Below are 18,069 nucleotides of genomic sequence, written 5' to 3'. Positions count from 1 at the left end.
ATATAAACATTCGATGTGACATGAATTTTAGGAGCGACTAAAGAACCAAACACCCCCTAACTCTTTAGTCACACCATGATTAAGTCTTTAATCACATTGGTATGACTATACACTTTCTTGATCCAACCACACCAAGGGATCCAGAGATATCTCCCGTGTTACGTAGGAGGGGCAAATTTCATCTTAATCCTCTCACATCCTATTGTCGTTGCTCGAGAAAATTGCTAAATTCGTAGAGGAATGATGTAGACGAAACGCAGAATATGTCAAAACCGGTGGTATATATCATACCATGCTCAAGCGAATATGGCAGCATGCATGCGAGCATCCAAGGGGTAACGTGTCGCCAGCTGAATGGAGGAGGGCCGGCCAACACCGCGGAGAGGGAATGCACAACCTCGCTATGCTCAGTGCAGCAGCGCCAACTCGGGGTAACCTTTGCAACAAGCTCATCTTTATCGATGAAGCAGCGTGGTGTTCGGCACCGTGGTTCCCACGACAAGCAAGCTTGGGCGCTAGATGCTGGAGCAGCGTCCAGACGGACATCTCCGCAGTCCATGCACCAAATTGACCCACCGCCTACGCGTTGGCGTCCGAGCGGAAGGTGAACAGGCTGGTGGGGTCGTCCGCGTCGTCGCCACCCTCGGCGACCACAAACTTCCTCAGGAGCTGTGAAAGCCAATCAGAGCAGTCAGACCGTCAGGAGCACAAGGCTGAAATTAGAAAAAAAAACAAAAACAAAATACGGAGGTGGCTGTGTTTGTGAAGCTCATGTTGAAAATGGCAAAATTACAAAGCCACCTCGGGTTGCTGCGCGATGAAACTGTGAAGGAATGGGGAGCAGTTTCGGTGGAGGTTTTTCCCATGGACTAGCAGGCTCGTACGTTGCTACGGGAGTCTCAAAAATTTAAACACATTAAGAGTAGTTACAAGCCTAAAAATTTTTCAACTCAATAAGAATAAGAAAAAAAGTGTTTTCAACTCAATAAGAATAAGAAAAAAAAAGTGTTTTCAACTCAATAGAATAAGAAAAAAAAAAGTGAGTTGAAATCAACGGACAAATAATTAGTACAAACTTGTCTTTTTGCTTGATTGCATATACAGACAACACAACTCTTGCACAAAGAATCGACTCAACCATTTAGCACCAGCCCATGATTTAGAAGACTAACTAACAAATAACTCGGTTCAATATTAGGCCTTAAATCAACAGCTATGATGAAAGCACCAAAAATATATATTTATTTCAAATTAGACAATAATTTTGGTAGAGAAAAAAATAGAAATCAATGTATGTGAATGCTAGCGAGTAGAGCCCCTCTGCTATTTGGTTCTCTTAAACAGCTCACAAAATAAGTATCCTCTGCCTCTTGGATAATGAGCTTCCTCTTGCTGGTCCAGAGCCAAAGGTAGAACCCATAATGCAAAAATAACACTAAAGGTTAAAATATTACACAAATAAGTTAAAGGAAAATGCTCCAGTATAGCACTTTTCATCTGCTTGAAGTTCAAATTAGCATTCATGTTTGTGGCTGCCGAGTCCTGGCTTGGAAGTGGCTCCAGAGTTCCTGTTGGATCAGATAGCCTGAACAAAAAAAAGAAAAAGGAGGAGATTGGATCAATGTAATTGTCTGAAGACATAGCTCCTATATCAGTTGTAGCCATCATTAAATCAATGATCAATGCATTTTTGACTTTTTTAGTACTAATGCAATGCCTACATGAGGGAGGGAGGGATTGTGTTCTTTCAGATGCAATCTAATACTTGATGGCAATAAAGGGATGGCTGGTAGGAAAGGAAGCAGGAGCTCCTTCTGGTGCCTCACAGACAAGCACTTGCATTTTTAGGGGACACGGCACATGTGTAGTATAAACATGACTTCGGATAATCCAATTTGCACCTTAGACTCTTGTTCATGGACATCATATATAATTGGTAAAAATGACTAATCCGAACTTAACTCAAGAATAATCCAAGCAATTCTAACATGAGTAGTTGACTATATTAAGGAAAATACACCCAGGAATATACTAAATGCATGTGTATATTTAGGTCAGCAGAATCAGAATGATAAAGGCAAATTAAATCAGAATCATAAGTGTCACTCTAATGATAGGGACTCAGGCAACACCTAGGGAGGTTGAGACTGCAATAGAAGTGCATAATCCTTCCTGCATACTGCAGACCGAAGATGTTTGGGATTGCATCAACTTTCTGTTTATTACATCCTTATCTCATGATAAAATAAAGAGAGATTTGAAGGAGGAAGTTCAGGAACAAAAAAACACTGGCTGATAGAATCCATGATTAGCAAGTCCTGGCTAGCTACCTAGCCACTATGGTTTTCTCTCCAGTTGCAAAGCAACACTTTTAGAACTGCACTTGTGATCTCATTGTTACGGGATAGTTTCTAAGGGTAACAGCACTATGAGCCTGTTACCCATAGGCTCTTCAAAGCACAAAAGTTTTTCTACTTCTTGCTCACATACATTAAGACAGTTGAAAACATGAATGATTCGAGACGATGTAAGTGCAATAACTCAAGCTGAACAAAGGGAAAAATATAAATAATTAAATATTTAAATGACTAAAGTTTTATGGCTCATACGACCATGTTTTCACACATGTTTCAGTATTAAGCATCCAAAAATGATCTCTATGGAATTGAGCAGGCTAAAATTAGAGTGATAATGCTAATGTGACATGATGAAGCAAACTTCTCTCTCCATTCATCATGTAAGCACCCATATGAGAATTCTGTAGTTAATACAGTGCCCTCGCTATCTAAGATAGCAATTTATTGGATGGAGTCCTTCATAAATGGCATCATATTTCATACAGTGCACTAAATAAAAAGAAATTTACATTTTAATTGGTCGGCCCCATCCGCGCGCGCCCAGGCCGCTCGGGAGGCCGCCCTGCCCGACGGCTCGTCATCCTTGCTGCATGCACAACTAAGATGAGTCAACGAGGATGACGGGACTGCCAGAGGCTAGCCGGAACACCAAGAGTTAGATGGTTAAACTCGAGCAATCACCGGTGGCCGGCCTTGCCCCTCGCCCCCACCGTGGCCGGCGAGACGCCCCAGCCCGGCTAGCCTCCGGCCACACGGGATCCACGAGCGCGCGCTCAGGCCGCGGCTGAGTGCCCGCCCCCGCCCCGATGCCGTTCGCCTCGGTGCCGCAAGCGCCCGGTGCCCCGCCGCGTCCGTCCCGGGCTACGGCCGTGTGCGCCATGGCCGCCGCCACCCCCGGGCTCGCCTCCACGCGCGGCCACCGTCACGCACGCTCGCCTCCACTCGCGGCGGCGCCCCACCGCCGACCTGGTCGAGAGCGCCCTGCGCCGGCCGCGCCCCCCACGCCCGCGCCGGCCGGAGGAGGAAGCCTGAGCTGGCGAGAGGAAGAAGCGCGTTTTTTTGGGAGGCATGGGGTCGAGCAGGTGGGCCTCACTTGTCAGGGCACGCAGATCGTAGGCGTGTGGGCGATGGAGCGAGCGGGGCGAAGGGACGATGTTGACGATTCCTGTATAGGCTTTTTAGGAGTAGATAGAAGAGATACAGAATTACTGGACACGCACATCCCGCGACGACATGCATACTGATGAAGCCATTTAGTAACTGTAATGACGACATTATCAAAACTGGCTTCCCTAATGTTGTAGTAATGAACTGATGTCGAGTTAGTAAGGTGAAAAAAGTGATTTATGGAGCGAGATTTACATCATACTGGCTGGAGCTTTTGGGGGCTTTTCTGAATTGCAGGCAGAGTGCTGTGACTACGCTGAAGATGTAGCACCTCCAGGAAATCACGTAGTAAATCCTGCTGTCATTTATGTTGGATTGATGTTCAGTTGCCATGGCAAGATCCAACCTGAATCTCTATCAATATATTCATTGTCTTTGGAAAAGAAAAAAAAAAGGAGGAGAAAGAAGACGAGGCCACTCAGCAAAACCACCAGTGGGGATTGTTCCTGTTTGGGTTGGAAAATTCTTTCACCCAGCAACAATTATTCAATCATATGGGCAACATCAACACCTTATATATGAATATGAATATATCCAACAAGCTCTGAAACCACACAAGTATATCCAACGACAGCTGATAATGTTAGATTAATTTGGGCCAGGCCCATTATTTATTCTAATTAATCAAATAAACTTTAAAGGCCCACAATTATTATTAAGTGGAAAGTGATTAGTACCATATGGGAAATTCACTAAAAAGGTTATCAACTTAAATAGTAAGTCTTAGGACTCTCACATAGACAAGTTGAGAGGGAGAACCGGGAGGCCACACGCGCGCGCCGCCGCCGCTGCGCGCGACGCGCCGCCGCCGCCGCGCGCGACGCGCCGTGGCCGTGGCCGTGGCCGTGGCCGTGGGCTGGCTTGGTTTGGCCTGGTTTTGTTGCTTGGCCCAACCAAAACCCTAGCCGCCGCAGCCAACTCCCAACGCCCAACCACCCTGTCCAGGTTCATTCCCCCGACAGGGCCTAACGGGCAGATGGGGAATTGCGCGGCTATAATGAGGGGAGGGCACCCCTGTTCTAGGTGTGCGAGACCCGACTCTTCCTCTTCCTCCTCTCCGCAACATCTGAGCGCCCAACCACCCTGTCCAGGTTCATTCCCCCGACAGGGCCTAACGGGCAGATGGGGAATTGCGCGGCTATAATGAGGGGAGGGCACCCCTGTTCTAGGTGTGCGAGACCCGACTCTTCCTCTTCCTCCTCTCCGCAACATCTGAGCGCTGAGCTGTTCGTCTGCATCTCCGACCGGAGTTCCCTGCGCGCACAGGGAACTCCGGTAGCAGGCCTCCGAAACTTCCCCCATCAAGCGTACCTGCACGGGTAGGCGGGGAATCAAGTTTTTGGGGAGCGCCGGCTTCCCGGACTGCTGCCCCGTCTGCAGTTTCCTGTTCGGGGGCTTCTGCTTCCTGACAGGAGAGTCTCGTTCTACTGCTCCGACACCGCACCTGCAGGAGCTTCCCGTGCCACTGCTCCGACACCGCACCTGCAGGAGTCTCCCGACGCGACCTCCTCTGCAACATAGTGGACACGAGGAGGACTGGTGGCCGCACCAACACCAACGACGGAGAAGATGGTGGCTCACTGTCCGCGGGTACCGGCAGTCCCACCCTAGGGTATAAATCTAATCCCACTGTGCGCTATTGTTCATATGCTATTCTGTTAGCGGTTTTAGCGCACTTGGTTGCTGCACTGTTAAATACTATCTGCAGTAGTGGTGCTGTTACAGTATGGTTAGTGGTACTGTTACTATTGTTTAAGTCGTATTTATGGATTAATATAAGTCGTAAATTGACCAAATGTTCAACAATCCAAAAACTTGATAGGTCATTTTTGGCTGCTAGTTTTGCTGCGTCACTAAAACCATCACCATTGAAAGATGATGGATCTAACTATAAAGTGTGGCGTGTCCGCTCTAAGCTGTGGTTCACTAGTATACGTTGTGAGCACGTGATAAGGGAAAGCGCATTGAACCTCCTTTCTCTCACGAGGAGGAGATTAAGTTCAATGAGGCAGATAACTTGTTCAAGGGGGGTCTCATCAGCATATTAGCTAAAACCATGGTGCAAGTGTACATGGATATGGACACTGGCAAGGACATGTGGGATGCACTTGAGGCCAAGTTCGGTGTTGCCGATGCTAGCACTGAATTGTATATCATGGAGAAGTTCTATGACTACAAGATGGTCGATGACCGATCTGTAGTAGAGCAGGCTCATGAGATACAGATGCTGATAAAGGAACTCTAGAACAATGAGTGTGAGTTGCCTGACAAGTTTGTGGCCAGCGGTATCATCGCTAAGCTGCCACCTACTTGGTCGAGCTTTGCCACTACTCTAAAGCACAGGAGGCAAGTGTTCATTGTGACTGATCTCATTGCTACTCTTGGTGTGGAGGAGAATGCTAGGGCAAAGGACACTCATGGCAAGAAAGCGCATGAGGAAAGTTCTAGCGCCAATCTGGTGCAAAAGAAGAACTTTTATGCCGCACAGAGGAAGAAGAAAAATAGGCCTGCAGTCAAACCTAAAGCTGCAACTTTTAAGAAGAAGGGCAAGGAAAAAGAAAAGGGCCTTTGCTTTGTCTACGGTGCATCTGACCATTGGGCAAAAGAGTGCCCTGACCGCAAGGACAAGCAGAAGAAGTCCGCAAACATGGTTGTTAGCGAATCTGGAGGATCTGGGTACGGTAATCATCTACCTACAGTTTTTTTAGTTTGTCTCTCGCCTGAGTGGTGGGTTGACACGGGTGCTAACATTCATGTTTGTTCTGATGTTTCTTTGTTTTCTTCTTATCAGGAACAAAGAGGTTGCTCCTTGCTGATGGGAAACGGTACGCATGCTGCTGTACTTGGTGTTGGTACGATCAATCTGAAGTTTACTTCGGGAAAGATCGTGTAGCTAAAGAACGTGCAGCATGTCCCCTCCATCAAGAAGAATCTCGTTAGTGGATCTCTATTATGTAGAGATGGCTTTAGACTTGTATTTGAGTCCAATAAATATGTTGTATCCAAGTATGGAACCTTTGTTGGAAAAGGCTATGAAAGCGGAGGCTTGTTCCGCTTCTCTTTGATGAATTCTTATGATAAAATTGTGAACCATGTGAGAAATGATAATGAGTCTAATGTTTGGCATTTCCGACTCTGTCACATCAATGTTGGTTGTATGACGCGCTTAGCTAGTTTAAAATTAATCCCTAAAATCGATCTGGTCAAAGGGTCTAAGTGCCATGCTTGTGTTCAAGCGAAGCAACCTCGCAAGCCTCACAAGGCTGTGAAAGAGGTGAGAAATTTGGCACCGCTAGATCTCATTCATTCTAATCTGTGCGAGATGAATGGTGTATTGACCAAAGGAGGAAAGAAATATTTCATGACTCTTATTGATGATAGCACTAGATTTTGCTATGTGTACTTGCTAAAAACAAAGGATGAAGCAATGCATTATTTTAAAATCTATAAAGCTGAAGTAGAGAATCAAGTGGAAAGAAAAATCAAACGGTTGAGGTCTGACCGTGGGGGAGAATACTTTTCACATGAGTTTGATTCATTCTGCGAGGAACATGGAATTATTCATGAGAGGACGCCTCCATACTCCCCCCCAATCCAATGGGATTGCCGAACAAAAGAATCGCACTCTAACTGATTTGGTTAACGCCATGTTAGACACTGCGGGACTTTCCAACGAATGGTGGGGTGAGGCTATATTGACGGCATGTCATGTCCTGAATAGAGTTCCTACAAAGAATAAAGAAGTAACACCATTCGAGGAATGGGAAAAGAAAAGGTTGACTCTCTCATACCTACGCACTTGGGGATGCTTGGCCAAGGTGAATGTGCCAATCGTCAAAAAGCGCAAACTTGGACCAAAAACTATAGATTGTGTGTTCCTCGGTTACGCTTTACACAGCGTCGGCTATAGATTCCTAGTTGTAAGCTCTGGAGTACCTGACATGCATGTTGGTGCAGTGATTGAGTCTAGAGATGCTACATTCTTTGAGAATGAATTTCCTATGAGAGGAAATGAACCTAGCACATCTAGTCAAAAACCTGTTGATTCCCCCATGGCGCCAACAGAACATCTTGAACAAACATGTGTTGAGAATCCAGAGAAGGGTAATAGTGGAGCTACTCGAAAGAGTAAGAGACAGAGGACTGTAAAGTCTTTTGGTGATGATTTCACTATATACCTCGTGGATGACACTCCAAGCACCATTACTGAGGCATTTTCCTCTCCCGACGCTGACTACTGGAAGGAAGCAGTGCGAAGTGAGATGGATTCAATTATGACCAATGGAACTTGGGAGATTGTTGATCGTCCTTACGGGTGCAAGCCTGTAGGATGTAAATGGGTGTTCAAGAAAAAGCTTAGGCCTGATGGTACGATTGAAAAGTACAAGGCAAGGCTTGTGGCTAAGGGTTATACCCAGAAAGAAGGCGAGGACTTCTTTGATACTTATTCACCAGTGGCCCGATTGACCACAATCCGAGTACTGCTTGCCCTGGCTGCGTCTCATGGTCTTTTCGTTCATCAGATGGATGTTAAGACGGCTTTCCTAAATGGGGAGCTAGATGAGGAGATCTACATGGATCAGCCTGATGGCTTCGTAGTAGAAGGTCAAGAAGGAAAGGTGTGTAAATTATTGAAGTCTTTGTATGGCCTAAAACAAGCACCTAAGCAATGGCATGAAAAGTTTGATAAAACTATGACATCTGCTGGTTTTGTTGCGAATGAAGCCGACAAATGTGTGTACTACCGCTATGGTGGGGGAGAAGGAGTAATCCTGTGCTTGTATGTGGATGACATACTAATCTTTGGGACAAGCCTCAATGTGATTGAGGAAGTCAAGGACTTTCTGTCAAAGAGCTTTGACATGAAGGATTTGGGAGTGGCTGATGTGATACTAAACATCAAACTTCTAAGGGGAGAAAATGGTGGGGTAACACTTGTACAAACTCACTATGTGGAAAAGGTACTGAGTCGCTTTGGTTGTAGTGACTGCAAGCCCGTGTCCACTCCCTATGATCCAAGCGTGATCCTGAGAAAGAACCGAAGAATAATGAGGGATCAGTTAAGATACTCCCAAATCATCGGCTCGCTAATGTACTTGGCTAGTGCAACGAGGCCTGACATCTCATTTGCTGTGAGCAAATTAAGCCGGTTTATTTCAAATCCAGGAGATAATCACTGGCGTGCTCTTGAAAGAATATTGCGTTATCTAAAGGGAACGTCGAGCTTTGGCATTCACTATACGGGGTACCCGAAGGTACTCGAGGGCTATTGTGATGCAAATTGGATATCTGATGCTGATGAGTTAAAAGCCACAAGTGGATATACATTCACACTTGGAGGTGGCGCTGTTTCCTAAAAGTCTTGCAAGCAGACCATCTTAACAAGGTCAACAATGGAAGCAGAACTTGCAGCACTTGATACCGCTACTGTTGAGGTTGAATGGCTCCGTGATCTCCTTATGGATTTGCCGGTGGTTGAAAAACCTGTGCCCGCAATTTCTATGAACTGTGATAACCAAACAGTAATTATCAAGATAAATAGTTCAAAGGACAACATGAAGACCACTAGGCATGTAAAGCGGCGGTTAAAATCTGTCAGAAAATTGAGAAACTCCAGAGTAATAGCATTGGACTATGTCCATACGTCTAAAAATCTGGCAGATTAATTTACTAAGGGACTATCACGTAATGTGATAGATAGTGCATCGAGTGAGATGGGACTGAGACCCACATGAAGTTCTATCGTGGTGGCAACCTGTCCTATGTGATCGGAGATCCCGTGAATTAGGATGGTGAAACAAGCTATGGGTAGACTGAGGGAAGAGACCCTTTTTAATAAAGGTCAATCTCTTGAGTAATGTACTTCTCTTCCTATCTGTATGGCAGGATGGTAAATACCTCAATATGATCCGAGTGGCTTAATGAGAAGCAAAGATGTCGGCCTACAGGGCATCTTAAAGGAACACACCTATGTGAGTTCGATTGCTAGTCGCAATCTATGAGATTTTGGTGATATCTAGATACTCATGAATAGGCCAGGAGTATGACTTATATGCTCCAACCAGAGGGGATGCTACAGGCAGCCTAGTATCAGTTTAGGAATCGAGTGAGCCTCACTTTGCACAAAACTGTCAATTCAAGGCATAGTCCATTGGTCAGTTGTAAATGAGTGTAAACTCCTTTTCTAGATGGATGTTCAACTTAACAGTCTCCATCGAAACACTGGTATATCAAACAAGCTCAGATCTGAAGACATTAACTGTGGACTTTTGAAGTTTGGTGGGGATTGTTAGATTAATTTGGGCCAGGCCCATTATTTATTCTAATTAATCAAATAAACTTTAAAGGCCCACAATTATTGTTAAGTGGAAAAGTGATTAGTACCATATGAGAAATTCACTAAAAAGGTTATCAACTTAAATAGTGAGTCTTAGGACTCTCATATAGACAAGTTGAGAGGGAGAACCGGGAGGCCACACGCGCGCGCCGCCGCCGCCGAGCCGAGCCGCGCCGCCCGCGCGCGCGCGACGCGACGCGCCTGGCCGTGGCCGTGGGCCGTGGCCTGGCTTCTCAACGCCCAACCACCCTGTCCAGGTTCATTCCCCCGACAGGGCCTAACGGACAGATGGGGAATTGCGCGGCTATAATGAGGGGAGGGCGCCCCTGTTCCAGGTGTGCGAGACCCGACTCTTCCTCTTCCTCCTCTCCGCAACATCTGAGCGCTGAGCTGTTCGTCTGCATCTCCGACCGGAGTTCCCTACGCGCACAGGGAACTTCAGTAGCAAGCCTCCGGAACTTCCCCCGTCAAGCGTACCTGCACGGGTAGGCGGGGAATCAAGTTTTTGGGGAGCGCCGGCTTCCCGGTGCGACTGCTGCCCCGTCTGCAGTTTCCTATTCGGGGGCTTCTGCTTCCTGACGGGAGAGTCTCGTTCTACTGCTCCGACGCCGCACCTGCAGAAGCTTCCCATGCTACTGCTGCGACACCGCACCTGCAGGAGCTTCCCGTGCTACTGCTGCGACACCGCACCTGCAGGAGCTTCCCATGCCACTGCTCCGACACCGCACCTGCAGGAGTCTCCCGGCGCGACCTCCTCTGCAACATGATGGACACGAGGAGGACTGGTGGCCGCACCAACACCAACGACGGAGAAGATGGTGGCTCACTGTCCGCGGGTACCGGCAGTCCCACCCTAGGGTCGGGTACCGGCAGTCCCACCCTAGGGTATAAATCTAATCCCACTGTGCGCTATTGTTCATATGCTATTCTGTTAGCGGTTTTAGCGCATTTGGTTGCTGCACTGTTAAATACTATCTGCAGTAGTGGTGCTGTTAAAGTATGATTAGTGGTACTGTTACTATTGTTTAAGTCATATTTATGGATTAATATAAATCGTAAATTGACCAAATGTTCAACAGATAACGCATCAACAAAACTGAATACAATACTTAAGAGAAGTAGAAAGCATGGATAGAGGTAACAAATACTTATGAGAAGTAGAAAGCATGGATAGCCCCGTTCGGCTTACCTTATATTCGGCTTGTTCGGCTTTTTTTTTCAGCTAGAACAGTGTTTTTCTCCCACAACATTTTAGCCAGAATAGTGTTTTTCAGCCACTTTCAGTCAAGTTTCAGCAAGCCGAACGGGGCTACATGTATAGTTTGTGACAGTTAGAATTGTATAGTTTGTGACAGTTATAATTGTATAGTTAGTTTGTGACAGTTAGAATTGTATAGTTTGTGACCAGAAAAGACTTGAATCCCTGTCTACACTCTTGTCTGCTCACAGCCAACACATGAAACAACAACAAAGGCCGGCTTTGCGCACGACCTTCACACTTGGTCACGACCTGCACAAAAGAGGAGTACTTCATGTTTGCTACTGAAAGATATATAGTGCGGGTATATATATATATAGCTAGGCGGTCAACCCAAGAGAAGTATAACCGCACCGTGAATGGGGATTTCATCCTTCAGCAGGATCCTCATCCATGCTGGGCCAGGTGTTCCGTTTCCTCGTATACGACCTGTAATGGGACCTTCAAAGAAGTAATACACCACGTGTCAGTCAAGAGTTACTGAATACGATAATAGTATATACTAAAAGAATCGCTAAATGTGCGAGGAAATTCTGGAGCAGAAATCTCAGTCAAACTGAAGGAATGCCTCTCTAAATAGGTTTCAGGTTCATGAAATTCTGGAACAGAAAACACAGTCAAACTGATGGAATGCCTCTCTAAACATGTTTCAGTTCATGAATCCCCTCAGAAACGATTTAGTAGCAGCATTCTCTGTACCTGCATGCAGTCGTTTACTTCTTAGTTTGGGCTTCGTTATTAAGCTCAAATTTGTTGTAGCAAGTTGTTCATGCTCAAATTAAAAACGGGATAGGCAAGGTTTCAAGTTTCAAATTGGAGAGTTCTGTTCACCTGTTTAGAAGTTAAATTGCAACATACACGTCACGGGCTCCATGCTTTACAACTTTTTATACTAATTATCATTCATATTTCATCAGCGCAGAACTAGTCTCCCTTAATTTCCCCTGCTCCCAACTGAAGATGAACATGGACAGTAGAGTAGTAGTCATGCAATTGCTGAAAGATTCCGTATCTCAGTGGTAACTAACAAGGGGATCAAAGGTGACCGTTATCATGATAAGCACCAATACCATAGATGCAAACAGATATACTACTCTACATGACGTTTTGCTAGGTCATCCGTGCATACGAAGGCATCAGGCATCTCATGTGAAATTCAAATTGCAAGTAAAGCTCGGACCAGGACAGGCGGATGGAAAACACGTGGAAAATGCACGCCGTCCTCCGGCATCACCGCGAAGTGCACGACGGCGCTTTGATTCACGTCGACGGAGAAGACGTACTGCTCCAGGAAGAAGTAGACGGCGGCGGGCTCGTTGGGGTGCACAAGCGCGACCACGGGGATCCCCCTCGGCATCGGCACGTAGTTGGCGCTGTTCCAGATGTTCGCCAGCGTCGTCTGCCTGGGGTTGTCCTCCCACCTGGCGCTGATGATCAACTCATCCAGCTGTGGTAAGTCCAGCGTCCAGACGACCACCCGCGTCTCTCCCTCGGGATCGTTGCGCCTGCGAGCGACGTCCACGAACCGCATCCCGCCGGCGCTCACACCCACGATGCGGTACCTGTCGATTTGCACCGGCGGCTCGTGCCTGTCCTCGAACCCGGCGAGGACCGGGAGCGCCACGAACTCCAGCGTCGGCAGTAGTTGTTGGACCGGGGCCGGGTCGCAGGCGACGAGACCCCGTGAGAGGTTGACCCACCAGAGCTTATTGTCGTGGGCGATCACGTCGTGGGTACTCCACTGCGGGTTGGCCTCGTCGTCGAGGACGGGACAGTTGAGATACGTCTGGTTCCACTCCCACTCCAACGTGTCGTTCTCCGGGTCCTGGTGAGAGCGGCAGGTGATGAAGGGGACGGTGTTGTCCGGTTGGCGATCGGTGGCCTGGAGCTCTGTGACCACGTACGTGCCGTTGCCGCCGCGGCGACTGAGGAAGCCGACGTTCCTGACGCCGGAGAAGTGGGGCAATCCGGGGGTGCGGTTGAGGAGGGGCGTGGCGGTGACGTCGAACACGCTGCGTCCGGCGGCGGCGGCCCGCTCATCAGGCATGAAGTCGATCCCGACCGCCAGGAAGAAGATGTTCGGGTTGTTGGGCTCCGAGGGCCTCTCGAGCTCGTGGAGGAGGAGGTCCTTGTTGCTGGTGGCGACGATGGAGAGCTGGCCGCGGACGACGCCAACCCTCGTGAGCGCGGTGAGGCTGGTGATGCGCGGCGGCGGCCTGTCGAGCGGTAGCTTGAGGTCAAGGTTAGGGTCAACCAAGGCATTGGCGCCGTGCCTGCTCGAGGACGACGCGGCCCAGGATGAACCATTGCTCCGGCTCCGCCTGCGCTATTCCGATCGAGAGAGAGAAAGGGAGAGGGGGAGATTTTAGCGATTGGTATTTGGTTGGACCACCGCCTGTGTTGTATTTTTGTACAGTTCGGCGTGCGGCGCAAGATTCGGTTCCGATTGACGCTCCCCCTCTCCCTTTCTCAGCCAAGTTTCGGCTGGTCTGAAACTTGGCTGAAAAACACTGTTCTGGCTGGTTTGTTGTGAGAGAAAAACACTGTTCGGCTGGTTTGATGAACAGTACCGCATGCCTGAAACCAGCCAGCTGGCTGAACGGCTTCAGACCAGCGAACACCTTCGCTGCTGCGGCGTGTTACCGTGAGGAGTAACCGATGAGTAAGGTGGTAAGAAAATGGAGGTAACTAAACAAGGTACTGTAATAGGGTATCAGAGAGCACAGGGCCAGGTTGGGGAGCGGCTTCCGAATTGCGGATTCAACCAGGATCTTACAAGATTCATTTACAAAAATGCTATACAACATACATGTATTTTAGTAAAAAAACACACACACATGTATTTTTTTATCTATGACGTCTGGGGCCCATATGTCATAACGAACACATAAACACCCTCCCTCTCACCGCCCGACTCTTTCTCACTCTCTCTCTCCCTCTCTCTTTCTCAACGGCGACCACCGGCGCCGGCGACAGCGACCGGCAAGATCGCCCCGGCGCCCGGCGCGCCTCCTCGTGCCCGCGCCAGCCATGGTAGTGGCGGCGGTGGCGGTGGCCTCCTCTGCGATCTGCGATTTGTCCTTTCATAGAAAGAAAATTATTTCTTGTGATCCGTGAATCTGTGATCTTGTGATTTGTGATTGTCTGGAGATAGAAGAAAGCTAGAGGCTGGGGTAGAAGAATGGTGGAGCCTGTTAGATCTTAATCCTATGGTGAAAAAAATTTCATGTGTTGAAACTACATAAAACACATAGATGTGTAGTAGACAGACTAATTATATGATATTTGTTTTCATTAAACAATATAGAGATACAAACGCCTTATTTACAGGATATTGATACGACAACTCTCTTATAGTGAACCACCTCTCTGTGTTTTTTCTCCTCAGCTAGGTGAGTGCACATGAGTTGCGACGAGAAGATGATCATGTATTTATGTGTTATATTTGGTTGCCATTATGAATCAAAAACCAACTATGTCAACTTAATGTGACTGCCCAATTACAAAAAGGAAAATATACTGTATAGTAATCCCTTGTGGTTGCACCGTTAGGCCCTGTTGGGATGCAAGGCATTTTTATGGTTTTAGAAGAAAAAAAAACATATATCATGGTTTTGTAAAATATTTTGGTTTTAGAGTATCATGAAGTGTTTGGATGCAACCAATTTTATGGTTTAAAAACACCATGGTATTGTTACAATTGTAGTGGTTTTAGTGTTTTAAAAACTCTACTCTATACCTTTTTCTAAATCATGATTTTACACATCCATGAGTTCTAAACCTGCACTTTATTAATACTATGTTTTCTTAATACTATAATATCCAAACAAGGCCTTTAATTCTGATGTTGTTTTGACTTGGTATTTTATTTCATATGGTACGGCAAACACCACCTCTTCTTAGTCGGGTTCTATACATGTAGACAAAAAAAAAACAATAGCTCGCACCCCATAGACTTGTCCAGCAGGAGCCTAGATTCAGATGCGACCTAGGCTCTCCTCATCGACGAATCAAAACACGCTATAAGTGTCTTCTACATGTGGTCAACAACAGTATTCAACTATTAAGTAAGTTTTACATATAGCTGAAAGGATCAAGATGCCCAAGAGAGGGGTGAATTGGGCTAATTCTAAATTTTCTTGCAATAATTAAATCCTACGGTTAGCCCAATTAACCCCTTGTGCCATAGGAAAAATGTTTCTATTAATCTAACGCACAACGGACTTGCAACCTATGTTCCAAACTTACTCTAGCATGACAATTCTATGAATGTAAAGACAAGTATTGAATTGCTCAAAGTAAATGCTCAAAGTAAATGCTCAAAGTAAATGGAGAGAGAGGAACGCGGCGATGTTTTGCCGAGGTATTGAAAAGTCGACACTCCCCACTAGTCCTCGTTGGAGCACCCGCGTAAGGGTGTAGCTCCCTCTTAATCCGCGCAAGGATCAAGTGCTCTCTACGGGTTGATTCTTCGACACTCCGTCGCGGCGAATCACCCAAAACCGCTCACAACTTGAGTTGGGTCACCCACAAGCTCCATCGGGTGATCACCAAGCTCCCAATCACCACCAAGCTGTCTAGGTGATGATGATCACCAAGAGTAACAAGCACGAACTCTCACTTGACCACTCGAAGCCTAATGAGAACGGTGGATGCACACTTTTGCTATTCATGATTCACTAATAAGGCTACTCTCTTGGATTCTTAAATCTCAATCACCTCACTAGAACCTTGCTCTTCTTGGTACTCACAAACGTGTTTCTCAGTTGTTGAAATGATCTAAAGTGACTCCACACACGAGTGGAGCTTCTATTTATAAGGCAGCCTAAAAAACGAACTGTTATGTGCCTCTGCGGGGTGACCGAACGCTCCGGTCATGTTGACCGGATGCTCCGGTCAGTTCAACCCATACACCAGTGTTTAAGTGTTGACCGAACGCTGGCAAGGTCCGATCACCACTGACCGGACACGTCCGGTCGCATTAAACCCTCACTGGATGCTTACTGTACTCGACCGGACACTGGATCCTCAAGGTCCGGTCAGTATTGATCGGACGCGTCCGGTCGTAGATTTCCTTCTCTGAAACCTTACTGGAGTCGATCGGACGCTGCCTCTCAGCGTCCGGTCACTTGACCACTCCAGTGTCCGGTCGCACCGAACGCAATCTCCTTGATCAAATGTACTGACCGGACCCTACGGCCAGCGTCCGGTCGCACCGAAGCTAGCGTCCGGTCATCATTTGACCCTTCATTCACTTCCAAGTCTCGAACATATGTGAATGAAGTTTGCTCCATATGATCATAGGGCTGTTGTAGAGCTACCTAGTGCTAGTTTTAACAAGTGTACATCACACCTAACTCACTAAACTCACCTAGGTCAAGCTACCCGTCCATATCCCCTTAGTAGTACGGCCAAAGGAAAAACAAAGTCCTAAACTACTCTAAGTGTCTCTCCAACTCCAATAGACACTTAGAACTAGTCGTCCTTAACCTTGTCGTCCATCCTTTGAAAACCAAAACGATTTTCATCGTAGGGGCATGACCACCTCGATTGCCCAATCAATCTCCATTACCATGACCTAACTTAATTACTTCTGCAAAACACACGTTAGTCATAGTAATTTTGTATTATCATTAATCACCGAAACCCAACAAGGGGCCTAGATGCTTTCAATAGCCATGTTAACTTTATTGATCTATGTCTAAATTATGATTATTAGAATAAATTTCAATTTCAATGGCCAAACAGGCCTGAGATATTCTTACACATTATGTTTTGTCTCCTAGTGCGCGGGCAAAGGAGGCAGCAAAGTAGACCCTTGATGACAGTAAACTTTCCACTGGATAGCAACATCAAAGAACTTGATTTGTTTATTCGCTGACGCCCAAGCCTCAAGATTGAGGTTTGGTCTTATGATTTTCTGGCTGAGGTTGAGCTCAATTACGTATAAGGTAGTTGGGCCTTAGAGCATGTATAGGAGTTTAGTAAAAAGAGAAAAAAAAGTGCCCTCAGTCAATTTGGTAAAAGAGCTTCTTAAAATCATTTAGAAAGCTATTATAAAAAAGAGATAATTGTCTGTTGAACATTCAAAGTGATGGTCGTTTGCTGGCGGACATCCCGTTTTGAGCAGTTTGTTAGAAGATACTCTGGTTCGGTGAAATTAGGCCACAGGACACCGCGGACCGGTTGTAGCCGGTTGAGGAGAGAGAAATTTTCGTTTTGGACATCCGATGCCCTTGAACCACAGTTGGGTCCGCCCTTCTCCCTCTCACCGACGCGCGGGCCCTACCTGTCATCTTCTTCTTCCTCCTCTTCTCCTCTTCTCTTCTTCCATTGGTTGAGCTCCCCTCCCCACTTGTCGTGCTAGCGCCGCACCCTCTTCCCTCACTGTGCCAGGACCACCATTGCCGAGCTCCCATCGCCTGTGCCATCACGGCCCGCTGCCGGTGTGCCCTGCGGACCCACGAGCCACCTTAGCTTATTGCCGCCCACGCCTTGCTGCCTCACGAGCCGCCGTAGCCTCCTCATGCCCCGCAGCCGCCGTGACCTGCGGCCCCACGCACAGCCGAAGCGTGCTTGCGCCTTGGTCGCTGTCGCGCGCGCACAGCCCCGCCCGCACGCCCCGGCTTGGGTCCTCCATGGCTGCCGACTCTTGCGGTGGGGCCACCGTGGGCCGACTTTGGTGCGGTCACGACTACCAAGTTGTGCGCCCGATGTAACAGAACCGACCAATTATACGAAATTAAGTAAGAAAATCATCCGTCAGAGCAGATGATTTAGCAAACTTAAGCCCGTATAACCCGGTAGTCTGTAAAATCATGAAGAATTTCAAACCAACTCACATACTAGCCAAGATCGTAATAAGTTTAGCGGTCACCATCACATATTACATAAAAGTTCGCATCACAAATACATCAGAGTTTAAACATAGTTATTACAAAATGAGTTCA

The 18,069-nt window shown here is 47.1% G+C and overlaps 1 pseudogene; it reads right to left on the bottom strand.

The window, feature by feature from the left end:
* Positions 1-12,245: 12,245 nt before the first annotated feature.
* LOC136465692 (uncharacterized) lies at positions 12,246-17,759 on the bottom strand (annotated as a pseudogene).
* Between the last annotated feature and the right edge of the window lie 310 nt (positions 17,760-18,069).

Source organism: Miscanthus floridulus, chromosome 7 (genome assembly GCF_019320115.1).
Source record: "Miscanthus floridulus cultivar M001 chromosome 7, ASM1932011v1, whole genome shotgun sequence".
NCBI classification, from domain to species: domain Eukaryota; kingdom Viridiplantae; phylum Streptophyta; class Magnoliopsida; order Poales; family Poaceae; genus Miscanthus; species Miscanthus floridulus.
The sequence above is the reverse complement of the archived record's forward strand: the minus strand, read 5'-3'. Positions and strand labels throughout refer to the sequence as shown.